Raw genomic sequence first — 7143 nt, 5'->3', positions numbered from 1 at the left:
GAGAGGTTGCTACTGTACACTCTCTCAAATTGAATTCGGCGAAATTGCGTTTCCGTGCGAAAGGAAACACGAAGCGTTCTTTTCCCGCGTTTCGTCATACGGATTGTGACAGCCGCGCGGAGCGGCTTTGTGACAGAGCGGAGAGTCGTGCTCGCACCCAGGCTGCTCACGTGTGTACGAACAACGGTCTGAGGAAGACAAAATGGAAGGCAAATTTTTCTGATGGAAGCCAGCAAGCAGGCTGACAGCCCGACAACAGTGTAATTCATATCTTTCTGTGCTGTGGTTTTTCTAGGTTGTCAGGCAGGAGTGATCGCACCCCTTCTCTCCTCCACACCGCTGCCGAATCAGGCCTTGAGTGGGGTTCACGCCTTCCGAAAATAGGGGCCACATGCCCCAACTGAAATGTGCTCAGTGGGCCCAGGTAGGAAAACTATTACTGTGTAAATGTATAATTCACAATTTATAATACGCAAACCTTTTCATAAAACATCTATAGATCACTGCGATACAGCTACTGTGACTGCTACAACTACAACTGTTTGTGGCCTTGATGACTATGTCACAACTGAACTATTATTATTATTGTTGCTACTGTTACTGTTATTATGATTACAAAAACACATTATTAACTTAATGTCCATACAGTGTGGCTGGTCTGGCCCTGCAGTGTCATGTAGTAGAGGGGCTGAAAGAGTGAGACACACAGTACCCCCCCTCCCACCCCATCAGCCCGCAGATCTGATCAGACCAAGAGTACAGTTCCACTAAGTCTCCAGAAGATGCCACGTCCAGCATCTCCTTTCAGCAGTAATCCAACACCCCAGGCACACAAAACACAGCCATCTCCCCAGAATCAGTGATTAGCTGCAAGAATGCTGAGTGGGCAACAAAAAAAGGGATGTTAGCATTTACTTCCCTGTAGGTCAGCTAGTTTGCAAATTGCATTTAAAAAAATGATACATATTAATATAGGAGTCGAGATGTTGAGGTGTTTGCCCCAATCGTTTCTTTATTATTCATGCAATATTTGATGAGCAGATCTTTACGTTTGATAGCGCTGTCTCTTCACAGCAATAATGCCCAAATCAAGAGTTCAAACCCTGGTCAGGGCCTTCCTGTGTGGAGTTTGTTCTCTATATTGTCATGTCTGCACACTGGGTTATCAGTGACACATTGTTCTATTGTGCTGCAGTCATTGTATTATGCCTGAGTATTGAACTGTGTTGCTCTGGTCTGTGGGGGTGGTGAACGCGGAAGTAAACAGGCGTTGTGTTGATGCTACGACAGTGTCATGGTGCGATCCCTTTCAACACGACTGCGTGGGGTTTCCGCCCACAGTCCAAAGATTTGTATTATTATTTTACAAAACACTGAATCCGTATCACTATCCACTGATCTCACTGGAAGACCATCAAGGCCAAGAGAAACCCATCCTACTTCCCATTCTCCGCCCCTCCACATTTGGAAAGGGACACTAGCACATCACCGTGTACACCACACAGTACCCCAGAAACCACTCCTATATCCAGTGAGTAAGTAATGAAAAAACACCGCAATCCACAAAACGATTGACTTCAATTCCTGTTACCGAAACAAATTACAACCCAATAACAAAGCAAATGCTTAATAGCAACAAATAAAAAACACAAATACACAAAGCAATACCACACAAAGGCTGCTTACTCACTTGTCAAAAGGAGACTATTCCTTACTTTACCCAGAGAGTACAGTAAAGACCCTATTCCACAGTCCAAAGACATGCGGGTTGGGCTAATCGGAGATGCTAAATTGCCCATGGGTATGAGTGTGTGAGTGAATGGTGTATGTGCCATGGATTAGTGACGGGAATAGTGTGTATTCCCGCCTCTCACCCAATGCATGCTGAGATAGGCTACAGCCCCGCCTGCGACTCCGACCAGGAATACTTGGGTGAGATAATGGATGGATCTTTTATATAAACAATGGACAGTGTCTAATGGGCAGTTCTCCTATCCGGGCACCTGAAAGAGGCCATCTGCATTCTGCATAATACCGTAAATAAAAGGTATTGGAGAGTTAAATGGGAAAAAAGGGAATTCAGAAACATCCCTTCCCCACACCTGGTGGAAAATGGGTCTTTTACGGCGGAACGGGCACGGAATGAAAGCCGTGGAGCAGAATGAATAGCCGGCGCCCAGAAGCTAGTCAACTGTTTACCGCACGGCGCGACTGCCATTTCCGCAGGCGGGGAAACTCGGTCGTAAAATGCAAAGTTCCCGGGTGCGATGCAAACGATGTCATGGGAGGCGCAGGTGTACGTGACGGCGGGTGATCAGCTCTGGCGTTCCGGCCGCGGGACGCGAGAAGGGCTCTCGCCTCGGGAGCCGGGGCGGTCCGCGTGACGCCGGCGGGGTGGGGAAACGACGCGGGCGAGCCTCCCTCCCGCGTTTAACGGCTGTTTATTACTCCCAGCGACGCGCGTGTACGCGTGTCACCCAAGCACTTTTCCGCCTGATCGCCCCCCCTTTCCAGCAGTACTCGCTCCACAGCACCTTCATTTATTTCTGCGAATTTAAATATGTTTATCGACTGTGAACCTGTGCACAAAGCAGGTCTTATTCAAAATGGGAAATGAATGCGAGCTAATGCACCTCGATGAGCCGGCGAGCAGCAAATCTGCAGCCTTCTCGAAGTGCGGCACTTCTATGAATACAGATACCATCTCTGCCCACCCAGAACGGGGGACTGGAGAGACTCAGGTGCACAACAACACGTCCTCTTCAGAGGCTTTTTGGTATTTTATATTCCTAGTAGTGAAAGAGTGGACTATTCGAATATGTTATGTAAAGATGGTAGGTATAATAAGCTAAAGCTTCACCCTACACCTTTTCGGTTAATATTGTTTTTAATAATTCCTCTGTGCACTCATTCCATAAAATTTTTAAGTACCAAAATAAATTACTACTAATATTATTTTTGGAGGGCAGGGTACAGCAGGGGTGCGGCTCTTTGCACTGCCTCTGTCTTCACACCTCCTGCTGAACTGATCTGAGGCCAGTGCGAGACCTCCATCTAACCATCTGCCTTGCGAGCACAAGCTGGCCCAATGTACTGTAATGGACATTTCATTCTTTCACATTTGAGCCGTAATGTAGATTACAAATATGTGTATATATACAGTATATACACATTTTTTTATCTAATTCTCTCTTTTAGGGGCTCACATGGAGGAGGGCATGGGGAAGTGTATGCGAGAGAGAGAGAGAGAGAGAGAGAGAGAGAGAGAGAGAGAAAGAGAGAGAAAGAGAGAGCGTGTGTGTCGGTATGTGCCTGTGTACATGTGAATCATATTCTCATAACGCAGCTTTGATATAAGAAACTCTACACAGTGGAGAGAGAAGAGGCGATGACCTCTGAAATATCATTTTTTTCCTTCTCCATTCTGCTGCGACTCAAGCTACATTCCCTACAGTTTACAATTATAGTTTCTGTATTGGGACACAAGGCTATGACACTATCTCCAGTCTACAGCTATAGGTTCCCTTTTTAAAAGAACAACACATTCCAAGTAAGGTATTGATAAGTTTAGCTTAGTTGTTAGGTAGCTGGGTGGTATGCAGGCTCTCATCTGGTGTGTGGATGGAAACAAAACACACTGAAGTATACCTGAAGTGTGCTATTTTATACTTCAGAATCCTTTAATTATAATAAAAGTTTATATCAAGTGTGCTGAGCATAGTAGTTTTCCTCACATGGGTCACTGCCCGGTATGGTGCCTAGACCGTGCCAGTGCTGACTGCGGCAGGATGGCTGATAACTTGCTGCAGCCCAGCCCAAAGAGGCAGGCACTTCTGCTGATAGCGCATCTACAGTGCAGTCCATAAGTATTTGGACAGTGGGGACATTTTGGCTGACGAATCTCTCGTATTCCAGAATGCTGGATTGTATTGGATTTGGAATTAAAGGAATATGAGGTTAAAGGGTAGACTGTCAGGACTGACTGAGGTTATTATCATCCATACTGGGTCATCTGTGTAGGAAGTACAGCCCTTATTACACATGAATGTAGTTACCCCAGTTTGGATGTAAATACCCACAAATTAAAGCGGAAATTCTGCCCTTTTGCCCATTTCAAATCCAGTGCGTTACAGTACAGAGTGTAAATGACCAAAATGATATTTGTGGACTGCACAGTATGTGTGACCTTACACCCTCTGGACACCTGTGGTCCCCTTCAGTTTACCTGTACAATCCTGACCTGGGGGTTGAACAGAGATAGTGGATGGACATTATTTATTTTATTTGTCTGTGCCTTCCTGAATTTACACTGCGGGTTGTTATGTGAGGACAAGCTAACAAATACTGAACCAGTTTGTTGCTGATGTAACGGGTTACAAGTTACCGATTACTAAACACCCTAACTAGCGAGTAGGCTAGGCTAATGTGCATTCCGGTATCTGGTTTGCTGACGCGCGTATTAATAATTTCTGGGGGCAACCACTAGGTACAAGGAAATGCCTTACCTGTTCTTGTTCTTGCTTGTGTGCAGGTTCTGTCTGGCTTCAAGGTATGTTGCAGTTTGCTCTGTTACTTGCAGCCACGTAATGTTCCATGTAAACCTAATGAAAATTGATTGTTATTGTAGGTCGCCATTGACGAAGTGGTGGAGCTTGAGGCTCTGCACGTGCATAGCCTATTGAGGTATGTATTCTAATCTTTTAATCGCTTAGCTTCTGAGGTAATGTCATGGTTAAAATGCACTACAATATTGCGTTACAAGAACGCCACACTGCATGTGCACTGACGAATACTTTCTGCTATTATAGGACATTGCTCTGCTGTTTTGCCGACATTAGTAATTCGCGTTTATCGCGTAGGCTCATAAAAGAGCTAAGGAACGTGGATAGCGGGGCTCCAGTTCTACTAATAAGCAGGTAACTGGCTACGTGGAGCATTGGTGTTTTTAAACTGTGTTGGACCCACCTTTTCCCTGGAGTTCCGTATTTATTTGTATTTTTAATATTACTACTGACAAACCAACTGTTGATCGAGTTGGGGCTTTGTGGCGACTTACTGTTTACGTTGCAGTGCGTGGTTTGGGATCTGGTTTGGGATCTGGTGTGGTGTGGAGGTCGCTATGGCGCCGTCTGAAGTGGTGCCGTTATTTTCACAGCATGTTATAGCGAGTGTGTAGAAGTGGAATATCGATTCACAGTGTCCGTATCTCACTGATTTACAGTGCGCGTGCGTGTATGTCTGCTGGCACCTTCACGAGTGAGTGACCTTTCGGTTCCACTTCCGGTAAGTCCTCCACCCTCCACGGACCTGTACCCGCACGCACCCAGTAGCGGGGAAGACCTACCGGCTAATGTTATACCTTTGGGGATCTTGTGGGTTTTCTACTGTGTTTCTTTGGATTGTAACGAATAAACTCTGGTTTTTATCATTGGATTCATGTCTCTGCTTGTTCATTTACTTGAATATACTTATGTGGGGATTGAGCACCAATCCTCGATTCTTGAACTATTTCCTTGGACGTAATTCCCAAGGTGGTGTAATCGAGTGGTGTTATGCCAGGTGACACATCATTGATTTTAATTTGGCTTTGTGTGTTAAAAGTAGTGTTTCCATGAGGAAATTCCTAATGTAGTGATACGATATAACTAATGATACTTTATATTATAATCGTATTGTACATTTATAAAGCTACTATATGTCCCCAAATAAGGTATAGATAATATAAACATCCAAACATGTTCATTTCACTTCTGTCTAAGGGTGCAGGTAGAGTAGGACCACAATAAATTTCAAAGATGAAAGTTTTTGGTTGAGCATTGAGTATTTATCAAGAGCTATTTTTACTCCCCCATGAACACGACAGGGCATCTTTAAAGGCACTACTTTGGCATTCATAATGTTGTATGTCAATAGCTACCGCATTAGGTATGTGTCACATGGCACTGTATGTCATGGTAATGTAACTCACTGAATATGTAGTGGCATAATCCAACATACATGCACTGCTCGTAAATGAGCTATGTATTTCTTATTAAGGAGGTGTACTGCTGTTTTGTGTAGGGCTATACACAGAAAATGTTGCTACAATTTTTCCAATCAGGGTACGAATCTATTGCAAATGAAGGGATCAGTAACCTAAATCAGCTTGTTTTTGTTGCCGTTGTAATCGTACATGCAGTGCATACAAATCATCTTTACCACTCTCCCAGTAAATGTTAAATCTAACTCTTATTTGCCTGTGTTGACAGGCTAAATTGTGCAAAAGATGTTTCAATTTCTTTGAAGGCTCCAATAAATGGGACATAATTCTCTTCTGAACAATTCAAATTGTACTGTGTCCCCGTCGCACCTTGAATATTGTTAATATTAGAGTAATCTTGTTTTATCATGTAGTGTAGCTACTTGTTTACAATGGGTGGAAACCCCGACTACGGAGCACTAACATTAGATTATCAGCAATGCATAGAATATCATCTCGTATTATGAATCTTACATCCACAAAGAGTTCCTTAATTACATGGTCAAGACGACGGAGATAATAGCCTGTACTCTCGATTGGCTTCATTGTGTTTTCAATCATTTATGTTTTCATCAATTTTATTGTTCCCATTAATTCCCAGCATTCTGCAGATTGTCCGTGGCAATCTGGAATCTGCAGTGAATCACGATGTACCCGGCGGTCATCCCACGAAAAGGCTGATAATTAAAAACTGGAGATGAAGGCAATCTAACGGGAAGTAATTACAGACTCCGAGTATAAATGTGCTCCATAGAAATGCATTTTTCTGAATGGAAGAGGCGATGAAAGCTTACGGCAAACATGGTCATCCCCTTAAGCCAACAAGGTTTTCCCGTAATGCATTCTGACCCATTGTTCTACCAAAAGCAAGCCAGCCAGAAAAAAAACAAAAACAGGCCCAAGTGTAGTTAAACAATGTACACTTGCTTGTAGAAGATTCACAATGCGACTATTTCCAAAACTCCTTTATATAAAGTATAAAACACGTGTCTACACAAGGCAGGTGCAGAGTAGTATGGAAGACCTCTTTGCTCACATGCAAGTCATTCGTTGTCACTGGAGCTCCTAGGCCAGAGGGGCCTACTCATCAACCACAACCAGAAACACAGGAGGAGCTCGCTGAA

The 7143-nt window shown here is 43.9% G+C and overlaps 1 long non-coding RNA gene across 1 annotated transcript; it reads left to right on the top strand.

The window, feature by feature from the left end:
* The first annotated feature begins 4507 nt into the window (after positions 1–4507).
* LOC133107647 (uncharacterized) lies at positions 4508–5360 on the top strand. The gene is made up of 4 exons (XR_009704606.1): positions 4508–4549; positions 4628–4683; positions 4809–4916; positions 5222–5360. It is a non-coding gene; the product is annotated as an uncharacterized LOC133107647 (long non-coding RNA).
* The last annotated feature ends 1783 nt before the right edge of the window (positions 5361–7143 follow it).

The sequence above is a fragment of the Conger conger genome, chromosome 13 (genome assembly GCF_963514075.1).
Source record: "Conger conger chromosome 13, fConCon1.1, whole genome shotgun sequence".
Taxonomy (NCBI): Eukaryota; Metazoa; Chordata; class Actinopteri; order Anguilliformes; family Congridae; genus Conger; species Conger conger.
The sequence above is the reverse complement of the archived record's forward strand: the minus strand, read 5'-3'. Positions and strand labels throughout refer to the sequence as shown.